Source organism: Thermobia domestica, chromosome 1 (assembly GCF_964235325.1).
Source record: "Thermobia domestica chromosome 1, izTheDome1.hap1.1, whole genome shotgun sequence".
Classification (NCBI taxonomy): Eukaryota; Metazoa; Arthropoda; class Insecta; order Zygentoma; family Lepismatidae; genus Thermobia; species Thermobia domestica.
Genome location: NC_137454.1, coordinates 389,773,289 through 389,792,688, shown reverse-complemented (window position 1 = coordinate 389,792,688; position 19,400 = coordinate 389,773,289).

Below are 19,400 nucleotides of genomic sequence, written 5' to 3'. Positions count from 1 at the left end.
GAAGCCAACTTGCCCGGCCCGTGCCGGTCACTAGGGTAAACAATTAATTCTGTATATAGCAAAAGTGGAGCCAATAAGCAACTAGCTGTAAACATTGCGTTGTCTTTAATACCTTTCACTCCACGTTGGTTTTATTGCAATAATCATTTAACTAAAGTTAATACTTATTAAAGAGCTGCAAATAATCGATCCGAGCCCGGCCCTGCCGGCCTGGGCTAAGAAAACCGCAGAACTGGACCGCCCAAGTCCAACCCGTGCAGTGCACTAATATATATATATATATATATATATATATATATATATATATATATATATATATATATATATATATATATATATAATCTCCATCAGAAACATATCCGGTAAAATTAATTTTACGTATAACAACGAATATGTACTTTTGTTGAAACAGAAGCATATAGTATGAGAATAATGTAAAAGTATTTCTTTGATATATCAGAAAATATTATTAACTAAAAGCACAAACTGTATTTCATAAACACGATGGTAAACAGTTTCTATTCATTTTTAATATTGTTTTCTTTTTAAATTAAACATTAGATAAAACATTCTGAAAATTATTCGAAAATATTGTATGAAAATATTTCATTTAACTTACAGAAGAAGGTAATAAAAACATTTCCATACAAAATTAATAGGCGTTCTAAAAATATTTCTGGAAAATATTTCTTATATTACGAAAGAATTTATTTTTAAAATATTCGAAACATTTTAAAAATTATATTTCGTACGTTTTCTCTTTACAATGGAAAAGATAGCAAATAATACATTGGGAAACATTTGTAAAATATATGGAATACGTTTCCTATTCTGTTTTCTGTATCATGTATGTAAAACATTTTTACTATTACTACGAAAACATTTTCAATCTCAACATAAAAAATATTACATTACATTCAACACAATATTTCTAGTACAATTTGTGAAAATTTTCACTACACTATTTTCCTTCTAACGTTCTAAAAAAAATATACAGGGTGTCCGAGAAGTCCTTCCCTGATTACAGAAATTGATAACTCAGGCTAGAAATAAGATAGAAATATGAAACTGGTGTTGAATTGTTTACAAACTATAAAAGTTTTTGTCTGTGTTAGGTTTGTTCTGTTTTACCAAGTCTCATTTTTTTGTTTTAGGTTTGTAGTACGTAAGTAAGAAGCCCAAGAAGCCATGCCAACCAACCAGGAGAAGGCACAGTGTGTCCTGTGGTACCATGAGACACGATCACCAACCACGGTGCAGAGACAGTTCCAGACAACATTTGGGAGGACTCCACCTGATGTCAAGAGCATTAAAGCCTGGTATGAGAAGTTCAAGAACACAGGGTCGGTTGCTGACCTTCCGAGGTCTGGTCGACCAAGAACCTCAGCAGACACGGTGGAAGCTGTGCGGCAGTCTTTTCTGAGAAGTCCTAAGAAATCGGTGCGCAGGGCCTCACGTGAATTACAGATGTCAAAAAGCTCTATCCATGACATTTTACACAAACGTTTATTGTTTCGTGCTTACAAAGTGCAACTCGTTCAGGCCTTGTTGCCCGACGACGGTACACGTCGATATGACTTTGCGGTCGAAATGCTATCACGTATGGAGGACGATAATGGTTATCTCAGACGAATTGCCTTTTCCGACGAAGCGACATTCTTTGTCAGTGGAGTAGTGAATCGCCATAATGTACGCATTTGGGGTTCAGAACCCCCCAGGGAGTTCACCAGAGGCAGTCCAAAGGTGAATGTTTGGTGCGCGTTATTGCACGATCGAATTATCGGGCCATTCTTCTTCGCTGAGGATACCATCACATCTGCAGTGTACCTAGATATGTTGCAGCTGTATGCTGTTCCTCAGCTGCTTCAGTATCGCCCCGATGTCGTTTTTCAGCAAGACGGTGCACCACCTCATTGGGGTTCGGACGTCCGTGCCTATCTCGATAGGACATTTCCTGGGCGATGGATTGGTCGTGATGGACCAACAGCTTGGCCTCCACGCTCTCCTGACATAACCCCATTAGATTTCTTTTTATGGGGTTATGTCAAGGATGTGGTCTACCGAACACGTGTACCAGATCTTGAAACCCTGCAGCAACGAATAACCACAGTCGTTGCATCGATCCCTCCAGTGATGTTGGCTAATGTGTGGATGGAAATTGAATATCGCCTAGATGTGCTACGTGCTACCAAGGGTGCTCATGTGGAAGTGTACTGATGTGACCAAAACTTTTATAGTTTGTAAACAATTCAACACCAGTTTCATATTTCTATCTTATTTCTAGCCTGAGTTATCAATTTCTGTAATCAGGGAAGGACTTCTCGGACACCCTGTACTTCATGTACTTCATCAAATGTTTTCCAAACATTTTCTAAAAAAACTATTTCCGGTAAATATTTGGGATTTTTCTCAAATATAACAAGGAATCTATATTCTCCAGTAACAGAAGAGTATATTCTGAAAACAATGTAGAAATGTTTATATATCAGAAAATGTTCACTAAAAACAAAATACGGTGTATTTTCCAAAACACATTCAATTCATTTTTAATATATTTACTTTTACCTGTTTTAAAGTTTTATATTCAAAATTTGATAAAATATTCTGGAGATAATACTAAAATATACGAAAATATGTTATTTAAGTTATAGTTGAAGATTACCAAAATACCTTTGTTAAAATTAAGAAAACTCTTTTAAAACATTTCTGAATAATATTTCTTATATTACGAAAGAATTTGTTTTTAAAATATCCTAAACGATTTTAAAAATATATACATAATATGTTTTCTCGTAAAAATAGAAAATATTGCAAATAACGTATTAGAAAACATTTTTAAATATATGGAATATATTTCGTTTCATTGTTTCTTCTGTATCATATATGGAAAATATTTTTAGTATCATTTCGAAAATATTTCCTTTCTCAACAGTGAAAACATTAAATTACATCCAAAACAATATTTCTAATATATTTTGTGATTACTTTCCTGGATTTACTTTCCGGCAAACATTCTCAAAATGTACTCTCGGTAATTTCTCAAATGGTTTACAAACATTTTCGGGAAATATTCGGAATACATTGCGGAAACCAGCATGGAAATCTCCAGAGAAGGAAAACCTTTTGGAAACCAAGGAAAATGTTTTATTTTTGTTGAGGAAATATTCCATACTGTGTGGGTATACACCAGACCCGGGGGGCAAATCCTCTTACCAGCCTCCAAAACAATAACAAGCACACAGTCAGGAACGGATTCAGCATTTCTCGTTCCGGTAGCAAAGAAGTCAACACTTGAAAACATTTTTTTTCTGGTAGCAACTAAGCTTATTTCTTGTTTCAGGAAATAAATGCAAAAACGCTTTTCCAACAGTAACATTTTTATTACAACCCCAAAAATAATTAACAACAATTTTTAAACGAACTAACAAACCAAATATTCAATATATATAATATTATATATATATATGGTTCACATATGGTGCTTGGGGTCAGGGTTAAATCCCAGCCCTCGCCAAGTGAACCTTGTGGTGGACAAACACCGTGTGCGTGGGTTTTCTCGGGGTTCTCCCGTTTCCTTCCATTTTCTTCATTCCACAATTTCATTCATTACTCATCATCACCGTCTCCTTTAACCTAAGCGGCATAACCGTGGGACGTAAAAATTAAATATTTCATTTCATTTTCATATATTATTAAATTTTACAAGACTCAAATTTCGAACGAATACGTCAATAAGTTTCAAATTTTTAATCTTCAGAATCTTCAAAGAACAAATCTTTAACATTTATTTGTCGTATCTCAAGAAACTAATTTCTCTTAAAAACATACGAAATGGCGCAAGCTGCAACGACTTTTAACAAATTTCGCAAATAGCTCAAAGTTAATTTTTTTCTTAATAACATTTGAAATGACACAAGTTGCAACGACTATTAACAATTTTTGCAAATGTTAATTCCTTCCAGATTTAAATAACGCGACTTGTTACATACATTCTCTTCCAACAGAATATTTTACTAGTGCCAATTTTACTAATTTTTTTTTAAAGTCAACTAACATATACGCTCCGTATGATTGAATTGTGCTACCATAACTTACAAATCTAACGGCTCCTTCTATTGTGATCAGAACCAAGAAAAGGAGTGTTTGTACACTTCAAAGGAAATAATGAGGGGCGAGTCACATACATACAATGGATATGCACATCCAATGAGAAAAATGAAAGGCGGAAAAAATTAACTATTGAGTAAGAAAAATTAATTATACGTATAGCATAGTTGTTTTGTTCTCTTTCGACAAAATTAATACTACCGTATTAAAACAAATCAAGTTTTGTTAAGATTCAGGAACGAGATTTAAGAAAAATCTGTACCATTGAAAATAGCAACACCAGGAAAAATTCCAACTAACACTAAGAATGTATACATAATGACATGAATTACATTTGAAGTACGTAATGGAAACAATCTCAAGAATGTTTTTATGAGAACAAACATTGTTTTCCCGGGCTTTCAGAATGGGAGAAAAAAAGTGAGATACTGATATTTCAACCTCTATTTATGAAGTGCAATTCTAAATTTCCTTTTCAGCAGCTGAGCACTATGAGATGAGAGTGATAATAAGCAAGAAGCTGAGTGATTTCGTCATCGTAAGGAAAAGGAATGTCACTTAGTAACTTGGGAATATCTTTGATATGGCTAATGCAATCATCTTGATTATATATATATATTTTAGTCCGAAATCTCGGTACTTTGAATTTTCTAATCCCGTGATTTCGGAACTGTAAAAAGCACCGAGATCCTGCTTTTCGGGATCTCGGTATTACGTTCCCTAATCACAAACATCTCTTAATATACGTCTTCATTTCATATTTAATTTGTCTACCTCAGTGATTCAGGCTATACATTCTTTATTACGTAAATTATTTTGGCGGTCCTATTGGATTCAACATGTCTACTTTAAAAGAAATTTTTTGACTTTCCTGTAACCTACCTTTCATGATACACCTTTGTACCAAGTTGCGTTTCTTTAGTTCTACCGATTCGGCATAGACATTCTTTATTACGAAAGTACTTTAGAGGTCACATTGCATTTAAGTTGGCAACTTTGTCCAAATTTTACAATTATTTACTCTTGGTGATAGATCTTACTGTTAGTGCCAAATTACTTTTCTGAAACTCAACGGTTCAGTCTGGGCGTTCTTTACGTAAGGTGCTACTGCTAAGCATTAACATTTATGCATAAAGATTATACAAGTTAATCCCAGTTGCCTTTACATGCTTTCGCCAAGAAACTTGGGTATTCCCTCCTCTATCTTACCCATTTAATACCGACGAACTTATGGCTACAGTTTCGCATCTTAATTTTTGATGATTTCGCAGGTTTTGAAGTTACGTTGACATAAATGCAATCCAAGAAACTTTCAAATACGGTTGGTTCCCTAAATCACAAGGAAACAATTTTCATAGGTTTCATATTTTCATAGGAAACAATTTAACATTTAAATAGCCGCAGATCAAAATTTATATAAAAACCTGTGATACAACCTACGTTATATTTCATAATTTTTCTGTACTCAATATATGAAGTGCCTTTCTGCAAAATTACAACTTTCTGCGACATTGAAAAGACTGAACAATAAGGCGAGTTAGTTAGCCAGTCAGTGAATGGATTAAAGTAAGAAAATTTCGAGGCTCCACAGCTTAAATATTGTTCAAGCTACGAATACAAAACTTTGCACATACTGTGCAAATACACACTTACACATACTGTATCTCCCAAACGTCCATAACCACCAAATGTCATTCTCATATCGTTAAAATCTAATATTTTACAGCGATTTCGACATTAACTCACAAGGAACGGACATGAGTGTGTCACCTGGACTTCAGAATCAAACCTAGTCCTCTCGATCAACATAACAAAGATATGTTCATGCACAAAAAGTTAGGTGCCATTTACAATGGAGTACGTCCCTGGGACCTATTAACATGTTAGTATAACGAAAATCGTAGACTGCAGTTAAATGGCTATTCCTTAGAAAGTCATGGTTTATATTTCATTCTCTTCAGCATGAAACAAACTTTCCAGAGGTACAAATTTTGACAATTGTTGAAAAAGACCTAACCAAACGTTCGAAAGTTTTGGAGTACAGAAAATTGAAGTTAATGATTTTTTGCGCAACAATGAACCGACATCGAGTTGAAAAATAAATAAGGAAAGAGAGGAAAACAAAATCTGGGAATAAAGCTGAAACTATGTTTGGAATTCTTAAACTATTCCGAAATCGGTATCAAACCTCGTTTGTGTCTAAACTAACAATAAGCTATAAAGGATGTTGGTGAAGTATAAATATAGTTAGCCACTTATGCAGAGAAGACAAGCAAAAGGGATGAAGGCAATTAAGGAAGTTTTGGAACAGGCCAGGATTTCAAGTTATCTCTCTCCTTTCCCTTTTCACAACTTCAAAACAAAATAGTTGGGAATGGATTATATGGACAGGACGAATACGAAAAGCTCTTTGGTTCTTCGATTAGACCTGGTCTCCTCCAGACTGTATGGACTCCTATGGTCTCGCCCAGACCGGGCCCAAAGTAAACTCTCATTCTTTTCTAGACCGTATGGATGTTATGGTCTCACAGAGAAGGAAATTTTAACCGCCTTGGTAGTAGTCTCATCCAGAGGTTTCGGGTTCGAAATCCGCTGCCGAACAACCAGATGGACGTCTCACCGAATCGTAGCTGTCGTTGACCGGTTTGCAGACATCGTCTAGTTCCCCGATTTAACTCGTTGTGCTTCGGGTTTCACACGAACCAAAGACGTTACGGAATATAAGTAGAAACAATCAAAATAAATACGGATACGAATATGAAGAAAGTCTCACGATACAATTAAAAGAAAGAGCTATCCTCAGAAAGATACTTTCGAGTCGGTCCCGGGGATTAAGGCAGATCACGGTATCGCACTCGGATGAAACACGAAGTTGCTTAGGGTTTAATTTCTGAGACCGTGTTCCAATAATATGAAGAGTTATGCATTAAAGAGAGAATTATTTGACTGAGTTAAGATTCGGCTTCTGCAATTCGCCACTATTTTTCAAGACCCGCGTTTTATGAACACTAGGGATCTACAACAACGGGGTGATCTAGGAGGAAAACTCAATTTACAACGAACATTTTTCAGAAAATACAAAACCCGAATTGCGAATGGAAATAAACATGTTGTGTGTACATAGTGTTGTGCATAGAGAAGAGTCGATATTACCTGCATTAATTTTTATGGATACAGGAATTTTTTAACGTTATTTGTTGCGTTACATTCCCTCAATCAAATATTCTTTAAATATTTATAAACTCCACTTACATTGAATCACACCACAGTTATGCACTTTTGAATATATGTATTTTCAAGATATACCGTATTTATCACATTAAATAATATACACCCAATCCTAACAATATGGTTCTTCGTTCTATATATATTTCGATATTACCATATCAACAAGATAAACAAGTTGCCATAGCAACGAAAACAAGAAATATCTCGATATAATACAAATATTTAAATTATTTTCTTGTATACTCTCTTCTTTTTCTTCTTAATAGCTTCTGCCTTTTAAATAGCACTTTTGCCCGTAAATAGAAACTATACTTAGAAGTACATACGAAATATACATTATCGTTGTATAATGGCTCCCGAACTACAGGACTTCTTTAAATTCATTACAATTAAAGAAAGAATCCTGGACCGTTAAACATTTCATACGTAGTTACCTTACTGTTTGAACATTCTTTATATATATACATATATAAAAATTACAATTCATAAAGCAATGTATTATTTTCATCTTATCTCAATATCATTTTCATATTTATCGAAAAATCAATTTTATTTTAATTCCATAAGATTATTGATGAGAAAGACATTCAAAAGGTCGAAGGTTTGTTCATTATTTAGGTCCTAAATAGATTCTTTAACTCAATACCATTTATCTTTGATAACAAGAAAATAGGTGTAAGGTAAAGTACAACATAGTCTATATCATTTATTCGGGCATAGTTAGCAAAACTTTGATAGACAATATTTGTATTGATGCATAGATATGATTGCATAGAATGTGGACGAAGTAAGAATTACAATGAAATAATAACCTAAATAGATTCTACATAGGTTCGTATATCAATTGGAAATTAAGCTTAATTTTCATGCATTCTTCGCTATCATTAATTCCTTGAGTATCTATTGTATACCCTAGAAAATATATCTGTATAGAATCCAAACGAAGTATGAATTACAAATGAAATCGTAACAATATTCAAAGTGAAACAAAAGAGAAATTAATTGAACGTGTTTTGACGGATGTCATAACTTTCGCTTGGACAGTACCAAAAGATTCGATTAGGTTGCATTGAATGGCACAATCTTGAGTACAGTCCTGTATGTTGTTTACTTCACCAGTTCTTTAGTTCCTATTTTGAAAATTTCTGACACCTATGTAGTTACTACAAAATCTGCGAGTACCTGGAAAATTGGATCGACTGTTTACATTATTCCTAAAAGCGGTAGGATTATTTCTGTTTCTTCTAAAATTAGGTTCAGTCGCATTGCTACTCGTATTATGAGAAAATTCAACATTACCTCTACAATCTTCTCTAACATTGATATTTCGTACGGGAATATGATTAGCTGGATTTCTCCTAGTATTACCTTACAATCTAGACTGATTCTCATAATTTTGAACTGTCATTATTAAGTGATTGAAATTAATACACTGCGAAGAGATCAGTACTTGCTTTAGCGTAAACGGTAATAATATTCTTATTGATACAATAATACGTGATTATTGCTGATATGGATTGATCTGCTTCAAGTCATTATATGCTGAAACTACAAAATCTGCGAGCCTTTGTAAACTTTCCTATCAAAACGTCAGTTTCTAATTTAAGCATCACGATCTGCTAACATAAAATCATTTTCAAAATAGGCTAACAGCGGATTTTTAAAATCGGAATAATTAGGCAAACTTCCTCTTATCGCTTTATACCATACCGAACAAGGTGGTAACAATATATGTGGAAATATTTTGAGGAAATTATTTTTACCTATACCAATTAGTTCGCATTCTTCCTCAAATTTTTCTAAAAACATGCTCGCTGGGATCTCCTCAGTTCTACTGCTGAATTTAGTTAAGGATCTAATTACACTAAAGTTCACGCGATTACATTTATTACTAAAATACCTTAGATGTCTAGGTTTTACGTGTATATGGTTCTTCCGACGTGGTCTTATTTCATCGTCCCCCATATTTGAGATGGAGTCCTCCCTTTCAGAATAACGTTCTGATGGGTTGCTATTTTCACAGGGTCTTGATTCATTTATTTTATGTTCCTCATACACTACGTTAAAAGCAGGATCAGGATTACACTTTGCGGTACTGATTTTCTCTTTAATGGCCTGCATTTCTTCTTGCAGTCTCCGAATTTGATTTGTATGTTCGTTGACTTGCGTTTCTACTACATCAACGGTACTTCTCACCATTGAAAAACTAAGGATAATTTGCTCTATCCTATTGTCGGTTATTTCCAGTTTGGTATTTATCTGCTGCGTCACTTGTTCCAATCTAGAATCCATCTTTGTCCTATTTGTTGAGTTACTTGGTCCAGTCTGGAATCCAATTTGGAATCCATCACCTGTCCTATTTGTTGTCACTTACTCCAATCTGGAATCCAAATTTTGTTACTTCTTCCAATTTGGAATCCATCTCTTGTGTCAAGGAATTCATCTGCTGTCCTAGTAGTCGTAAAAGATCAATCACGTCCATTGAAGTCTCAGTTGCTGGAATATTGACATATTCAATTCCTGACAATATTGACAATAACGCACAAAACAGCACCATTGTTGTGAGTGTTGTGTTAAATTTGTTTCCAAGTGTGTGGGTTTCCGCTATGTGACCAAAATGCCGCCCAAATTAAGCCGGTTTTGGGAAGGCTATGTTGCGGCTCTTAATGATGCCCACTTTAGCGTTTCTGTCATTACAAAACAGTGCAAGAAGAATGATTGCAACATCAGTTTAAGTGAAATAAAAACTGTTTTTAAAAGTACAAGGGCAATGAAGCTCCACCATTTGGATCACTAACGAAGTTGCCTAGGAAGCGGGAATGCACCAAGGCCACCTCCACCATGCAGAGGAAACTTCGCAAAATGGCAATGCAAGTAAATCCGCCAACACAAAGGTGTATGGCTAATCGTATTGACGTGTCTTTGGGGACTGTGAGCCGGACGTTACACCATCAACTCAAGCTAGAAAAAGTCGTGAAAGCTCGTGGTCATTTTCTCACTGATGCCCACTAAAAGGAACGAAAGTGTAACACCCGGAAGCTATACGAACGGCATCTGGCAAAACAAAAGGGAATGTACGTCGTAACGCTCGATGAAGCATGGATTTAACTTTCCGACTGCGGCAAACCGAGAGCCATCATGTACCGAGAGAAATGGCCAAGAACTTCAGAAGGTAGGCCCGTGTTTGTAAAGAATCCTTCCCAAAATGGTTCGTAGTCGTTACTGGCTACTGTTACCGAGGTAAACTGGAGATTCGTAGGGTGGCGAAGAACTTCAAAATAAATTCGCAGTATTTTCAGGAGCAGATCATGCGGCCGATCTACGAGCATGAAATTCCAACAATGTACGGAAATGACGCCAATCTGGTGCGCATTCACATGGATAAGGCCTCATCACTAGGGAACGGAACTTCATGTGCTAAAAAAACTCAGAAATATTTGTTTATATATGTGCTATAAAATTTGAAAATATGTAATAAAACTAGAAAAATATGTGACAAATTAAAAATATTTCGCAACAGAAACTTAAATCTTATGTGTATTATGAACATCTTAAATTCAGTTTCAAAATGCTTACCTTCTAGCGAGCTATTCTTTGGAAGCGTTGCAGTGGACCACCACAGTTTTCTCCAAGTTCTACATTGTAAATTTGTGACGATTATCCCTAAAAAGCATCTTATATTGCGAGAAAGAACCCTCCACGTCACAAGAAACAATTCTCGCAAATTTGAAACACGAAATTTCATATCACCGAAATTAACCACAACTTCCTTCACCACTTCCTCTTCCAAAACGTGTGCAATTGTATACAATGTTTACACACCTATGTTTCTTTAAAAAATGTCTGTAAATTTAAACATTAGCACTTGCCCATTAGCTGCAGGAAGTTCTTTCAGTTTCCTTTCTGCTATGTGGATTTCTCCTACTGAAGCTGACACTGTGTTCGATGATGATTCAAGCTTTTCTATGCAACGAAAAAGAAAGGACAAATTTGTTGAAATGAATGCTAACTCGAGTTTTACGGAGGAATCCTTTAACAGTTCTTGTAGAATTTCTATGGACGATGTCGAGATCATTTACGACAGATTCGAATTGTTCAAAATATTGGACATAATACTCAACGGCGTCCAACCAAGTGCCCCATCACGTAACTACAGGAGGGAGTGGAAAAGGAATACCAGGACATTTTTTTATTAAAAATGTCTATTCTTTTAGGCGACTTGATAAAAAGTTTCTTTCCATTTGAAACTAGTTTATTGGCCTTGCAATAAAGAACTCTTATCTTTTCACATATTCTATGCAACGCATGAGCCACACGGGTAACATGCACCATTTTGGGGTAGCTAACGGCAAGGCATACTGCAGCTTTTTTAAGTAAGCTGCAACATATGTAATAAGAAGAACATTGTCAAATTTTGTTGCTTCTGGCCACAATAGTCGCATTGCTTCGTTGAAAACCCTTGCTATCGTTACATGTCTAGTAGCAGATAGCTCTTTATACACTAGCAAATAATTTTTCGTCAACACACACTCCTACAATCACGTTTCCCACTTTTGTACCACTGGAGTCTGTAGTGGTACTATACATACCCGAATATTTTATTTGCACATTCCGAGCTAATGTGTTGTAAAGTTTGCTCTAACACCTGTGAAGATAAGTTTTACGCAATGTTGATTCGTCAGGCTGTTCGAAGTTCGTATATTTCACGGGAAAATTTTGTAATTCAGAGTTCTTTAATTTGAACACTGGAATATCTGCGGATACAAAAGCTCTGCACAAATCCATTTAAAAAGCGGACAATTTTGATGGTTCACCAGAACTAGACGCAATTGATTGACAAATAAATGCCTGTCTCTTGCTCAAACGTGAAGCAGCAGCAATATGTTTTTTAACCTCCAAATGCTGCGTAATTTTTGAACGTTGGTCAGCCGCAGTGGCGTATTTACGATTTTGTTTCGGGAGGGGCTTTGCTAACTTTCGGGGGGTTTGCCTGAAAATGTGAAAATTCTGCAAGATATTCCATATACTTTACTATAGTAAGTAAGATTACGGGGGGTTTAAGCCCGGAAGTCCCCCCTAAATACGCCACTGGTCAGCCGGGACAGATTTATCACACGGTTAGCAAAATAACATTTCGCCATCAGTAGAAAATACATTTTCGTATTCGTCACAGAACTTGTGCAAACGAGATGAAACACCATTCAGAGCATAATAAACGAATAGACACGTAGTGGATTCAATGTCTTGCAATGTTGTAACTGGCTTGTGGCTGGGTAGAATTCCCTCAACAGGACCTTACGTGTAGATTAAAGTAAGGCGCCAGAAGTCTGCCAGTCAACGTGCTCAAAGACAAAACAAACCTGACACACTCGATATGAAAGAGGTGTGGGAAAATAAGCATTTTTCTTTCGAAGATTTCGATGTAGCAGGCCCCATTGAGTGATTTTATGTTTTTGAAACGAAAATTCTTAAAATATGTATTTACATACGGAAAACAGGAAAATATGTGTTTTTATGTAAAATAAAATTTGCTATGGAGGCATAAACAGATATAATATGCATTTTGGCAAAGGAAAGGGCCTCTATCCCACTGCAGAGAAAACAATTATTTAAATAAAGTTCCTTTCCCTACTCATCACATACCTCACGATCGTCCCTCGCATTCTACAGGGAGATGGAGGAGGCAAGTGGCACCTTTCAATGAGGTACCTGTTAAATCTCCAGACACAAGTCCTATGGACTATTGTGGATTTGAATTGCTGAAGCGGGCTTCGGGAAAACGGCGTGACAACTGTGGAAGGACTTTGGAAAGCTGCGCAAAGGGAATGGGACCAGATTCCTCTCCCAGTTCTTCAAAGAAACCTATTACAGTGGAAATTACGCTGTCGGGCTATTGTTAGAAACCAAGGGAAACACATCGAGCACTTACGGATCTGGCGCCATGGATTCTTCTAAATTTTTAGGTAAGTCGAAATTCGCCAAATGTAGATTGAACAGCCTCTGTACAATGCTGGCACAATACAAAAATTCCGGGTGTAGTGCGTGAGATGAGTTCCTGGCGCGGAATAAATTTACTTTATAAGCTATGTGGGTATTTTTTGTGGGTACTGAGCTGAGCGGATGCACTCAGTACCTATACTAGAAAATTGTTCTTTCTTCTTTATTTCAGCTTTCCGTGCCTGATAACTGCCCTCGTTTACATATTTGGACAAGTCGTTTGATTTTCCGTCTTTTTCAGTCAAGAAGTCTTAAAAAAAAACTTATTGAGAAAAGGAGGGGTAATAACGTTCAGAAGAGGAAGTAAGAAAATCTTAGATGCGTTGAGAACAAGGAAAAGGAAGGTAACAGAGATTCAAATAAGTGATGAAGGGGTTGTGTATAGAATTAAATACAAAGAATGTGATATGAGTTATATAGGAGAAACAGGAAAGAGGTTACAAGAGAGGATTAAACAGCACAGGGACGACGTTCGATTGAAGAGAGATAGTAACGCTATATATAAACATGTGAAAGACACAGGACATGAAATAGACTGGGAAGGCGTAGAGGGGCTGGAAAAGGAGAAAAGAAGCATTATAAGAAAATGGAAAGAGGCAGAATAGATAAGAAAGGAAGCAAGCGAGAAACTTATGAATTGGAATAGCGGACTAAATATATACGACGGCCGCTCAAATCGTCCCCACGCGGCATCAAAGGAAGCGGAACACCATTGAAGAAAACCACATGTTTCTTTGTTACATCGGAGGGATAATTCAACAAGTGCTTCCAGTTGAGGGTGGCCCTCCAGTTGACCTGCTGAAAAAGAAAGCGACGTTGCAATTTTCATCCTCTTGCTTACTGATTCTTCAGTCTAGTTTTGGCAGAGAGACAGTGCGTGTTGCTATTTGATTTTCAAGTCCTATTATATCTAGTATTTTCGTTACTTTTGGTTTCGTTGTTCTAATTATTCGTTGTTTTTTGTTTCCGTTACTTTTGTTCACGTTTTACTGTGTGTGTCCGTGTGTTTTCGTTATTTTATTGATAGCTGGCTGCTGCTTTAGAAAACATGTGGAGGCCGTGGAATACAAATGAAATAATTCCTCATGAAGATTTTGCTCAGGAAACTGAGGCATGATCGGTTAATTTTTTTTAAAAAAAAAAGTGCTTGCCTTTGGTGTGTGGCGTCCCTGGTTCGATCCGTGGCCAAGCAAGTTTGTGGTAGACAACATCGTGTTGTCTTTTTTTCGGAGTACTCTTGTTTTTCCCACATTCTCATTCCACCAATTCTTCCATTATCATTCACTTGCCTTAATCTTCCCTCTCCCTTAGCTTAGAGGACATAATTGTGGAACATTAAACTGAAATATTTCATTTAAATTCAATTTGCATATGAAGTAATGAAAAAAGGAATTAATCATTAGTTTCATGATATGTGCTTATTTTACTCTTAATGGATATAGCATATTGTTAATATCGTATAACTTTCATAACGATAACGTTTGTACGAAAACATGTTAAGTTGCCCCCCCCCCCCAATGTACAGGCACCATTGCTGCAAAAGCCCGATAAAAAAAATACAATCTTTCGTTGTCACCCCTAGAAGTCCATCCTTGAACCGCTCCTGTTCATACTACTACATAGGATTCCTTTAATGATTGTTATGTTAGTGATATTATTATTATTATTATTATTATTATTATTATTACATAATGTTTCCATCGATAATATAAGTTTAGCGATGGCAACAACGTATCACTTCGACACCAAACACGTTCCGTTTATGGCTTATTTGGAGTGTTATTTATGAGGGCGGTCAGGGTAAATTTTCTGCCTGAGTACAAAGGAAGCCGGGTGGGGACCAATAGAACGTCTCGACTATACATGATGTATGGATGAAGATGTTGGATAAAACAAAGAAGAAAGAAGAGGAGAAAACAGGTTTATTGAACAGCGGATAGACAATTAAAAGTTTGTTTTTCAAGAGTGAAAGTTACTCATTAAGAATAAACAGGTGTGCCAATTAAAAGTTTAGCTCTTAAGTGAAAGTTGATCATTAAAAATTGCATATGTATTAATTAAAAATTGTTTAAAAAAAAGAAAGGACGAATATGATTGATTCATGGAATGACCTCTCATTTTAAGAAGTATATAAGCTGTAATCTTAGAAATTGTATTTCATAATGTGTCTGATGAAGACAAAGTTCATTTGCCGAAACTGTAACGCTATTATTTATTAGTTAAGATATGCTTTGGTCAGAATTTGTCTTTTAATTTATACAAGAAGTTCCAAAGCTAGAATGGTTGGTATTTTGATTTTCAGTTCTACAATCTAGTGAATCCAAGGATCTACAGACCATTTTTCAGATGATACAGACTCCCCCATGTTCGTATCTCGCTGCTGAATTTTCGGAGTTACTAATTTCAATAGCGTATGGAATTCTGAATAATCCATCTTGTAGATTTTTTTTGTAGGAACGAGGATCTTCTGTAAGTAGTTCATTATTCACCATTGAAAATACGGTGCTTTCCTGTGCACTATTGCGGCGAACAATTCACTCCCTGGTCCACCAGCTTTTCTTTACTTTCTCTCTCTAGTTTTTTTTTTTTTTTTTTTTTTTTTTTGGGTGGGGAGGGGAGCGCGGATTTTTTGTCAGCAATAGAGCAGATATCGCTGCTATGGCTATTTCATCATCTTCGGATGAACTCATATTGTGAAATAGAAAAACAATAATATTTACGATTACGACAGTTGATTGCCCTGTGCGTGACAGGTTTTTCGTCTGTTTAATACAGCGACCACGAGAGGCTCTGCTGGTAAAACCTACCTAGTTTTAAGGATCGTCTGAGACCCCTACATTACCTCAGGTGCATGGAAGTTTGAGTTAAGTTGTAGCATGGGTTGAGGCCTTAGTTCAAATCCGTGTGAGACGGGCTTTAAAGTCACAAAACACCAAGCCTGCAACTAGAGGGGGCTAGGGGCCCTGGGCCGCCCTAAACTTTTCGTGGTCCCTCCAGACCTCAATACAAAATATCAATACGAAAAGAACACAATTTAAATATTGTAATGACTTGTAATGAATTGTAAGAGAATTTGTAATGACTTGTCCCCCCTAACATATTTATGTCCCCTCCCAAATCTCTGGCTGGTTTCGGGCCTGCCACACACTAACATTCAATGATATTACTACAAATCACAACCTTCCCATCAAACACTTTTTACTCCCTAAATAATACTAAGTCAGGAAGTCTGTAAATAACAAATTTCTTGGCTTGTGTAACAGCCAATCACAATGGTCAAAAAGTTTCACTTCTGAACTCTGCATCCTCAAGGACGATTAGCAACAGCCAGTGGCGTATTTAGGGGGGTGGTTTCCGGGCTTAAGCCCTCCCCACGAAAATTTACTTAGTATAGTAAAGTAAATGAAATATCTTGCAAAATTTTCACATTTCCAGGCAAAGCCCCTCCCGAAACAAAATCGTAAATACGCCACTGGCAACAGCATACGTGTTCGATAATGAGGAGACTGTTTGCATATTTCCACAAAAATATCCAACCAGGAAATAAAGGATTTATCTTGCATACCACACTTGTTTAACAGTTTTCTAAATCTGGTATTCTCACAAATGAGTACCAACAACTTTTAAATATCTCCTTTTATCTTGCTTCTGTTAATAATATTATTTTGTAAATAAATGCTCACTGCCAATTTTTCTTCTTCTTACAGATTTATAATAATTTTTGGCCTTGCGTCCCCATCCCAAACAAAATAACTCATACCAGAAGGGATAGAAATTAGAATTGGAGGAATTCCGTCCAATCCCACAGACCATTCTGTACAGTACAATGGTACCTTTGATATATTCTTTTCAAATCCCAATACTAGAAAGTAATTCTTTCGCTTTAGAGTGTACACCTCAAAATGGATCACAATACTGTTTGCCGTTGCTTACCATAATCCAATCAGCCAATAATTTTCTCAAGACTTGATGCAGGCAACGTATAACTCTAAATTTTTTTTGACTAAAAAATATAAAAAAGATAGCATTTCTCTCTTTCCTGTGATCCTTGCTCACTTGGACGACTGGTGCTGCTTCAGAGGACGAAATAGCTCACTTCCAATAGCACGAAACAGAACTATAACAACATATTCATGTGCTAGAACAAAACGAACTCATTGTTCACTCTCAATTACATAAAAAGCGTTATACAGAATCGTTTTGATGTATGATTAGTGTCATACTAAAGGCCTGACTACTACAGGAAACATATGTTAGTCGAATTCTTCAGTATGGTACTAGTCACGCGTCAGAACGACTCTGCATAAGGTCTAATATGTCTTTAGTAGTTTTTAGGCTCGCAAAAGAAACAAAGCAAAGTTTTTCGGATGTACAAACTGCATTTTCAACACACACTGCCTATACCATTCCTATGGCAAACTGTAAGATTTCTCTATCTACAGTGTATACCTACATGCAGGTTAAATTTCCATTTATCCCTCTTAATACCAGATATTCGCTCCACCAACTCATAACATATCCCATTAGTCTAAAAAATGAAACGTCTAATTTACAAACTGAAATTCAATACGTGATTTTTAATACCTCACACACTATTCCCGTCCCCAATCACATTACATAGTTCATCTTCTTTCCAAATCCATTTCTATGCAAAATACCCGTCATTCCTCCTATTAACCACTCTCTTTCCACTTGCTTCAAGCAGTTATGATTTCCGAAATTTACAGCCTTGTACAAGAAAGTGCCCATTCTCCTGTACACCAAATTAAACATTGGCCATCACACAATTAATTCATACTGAATTTATTATTACCAAAGCTCCTTTACCTCTATATTTCCCAACAACAGAGGGACAAAAGACGGAACTCTATGTACACTATGCTCGCACGCTCAAGCTAACCTTACCCTGTGAACACACGTTAATCACGGGGGAAGAAATTTTCCTCGTGCATTCAGACTTATGTGAACATGATCAAACCTTACCCCGTCATTTATTGTTAACTCATACATTACTTATCAATGGTAGTCTCTTCAGTTGCCAAATGCCCGACTATTCGAATTCAAATCAAAATTCTCTAACATATCTTTAAATTACAGTTCGAGAATACAAGACACTTTCCCCATAACATACCAATGATACAACATTACCTTGGACTAATTGGATTTCGCCTGAATATTCAATACCCATAAGCACTAGAGTGGCATTATTACAGTTTGTCATAACGCTTGGAACTCGATATTTTTCTCCTTTATAAATGCTTTAAATCCTTCCAAGCTTCGGTACTCATTTCAAATCCAGAGGTCATTCATTTAAGAGAATTACGTTTTTTTTCTTTTCTCTTTACAGAATTATCTTCTTACTACTTTTCTTTCCTACCCCAACTCGAGCCCTATCACCCTCTTGACAGTCGCACCCTTCACACTATTACTGCTTTTTTTTCGGAATATTCTGTTGCAAGGAATGCTTTGCCTATAAAACCTTCTCTAGCATACAAACACATACCCCTCTTGCATTACGAAGGCTCCCATCCACACTCCATACACCCACTGTTACCCAATATCCTTAAACAGACAACCGGTTCCAATCGCGCAGCCTCTATACACACCCTAGAAATTAGTATTCCTATTCTGAATGTGGACGTCTTACCATATCAGACGGACGCTTACAATTACTATTTGCTCCTAAGCGTAGATACGATAATGCCATGGTCGTAGTTACATATCCTTTTCCTATTTACCGTTTTTACAATTCCCGTTTCCCATTCAACAGGATATCAAGTCCTAGACTTTTTTCAAAACAAGAAAAAAGTGGAAATTATTGAATCAAAAACTTTACAAGTATTTTTTCTCTCTCTCTGAACAAATATATCAATAGCATACAATCTGGTATAAAGTGTAACAAGAAAAATACAACTATCCACTTCCTATTACCTAACCCTTATACCGAGACCTATTACGCCCCCATCTGCCATCCTTCAATATGAGAGGCACTGGAAATCTCCGATGCCTGAATTCACCAGCTCTATTGGAGCCACCAGCAGGCTACGATGCCTGAGCTCAAGTCTTCA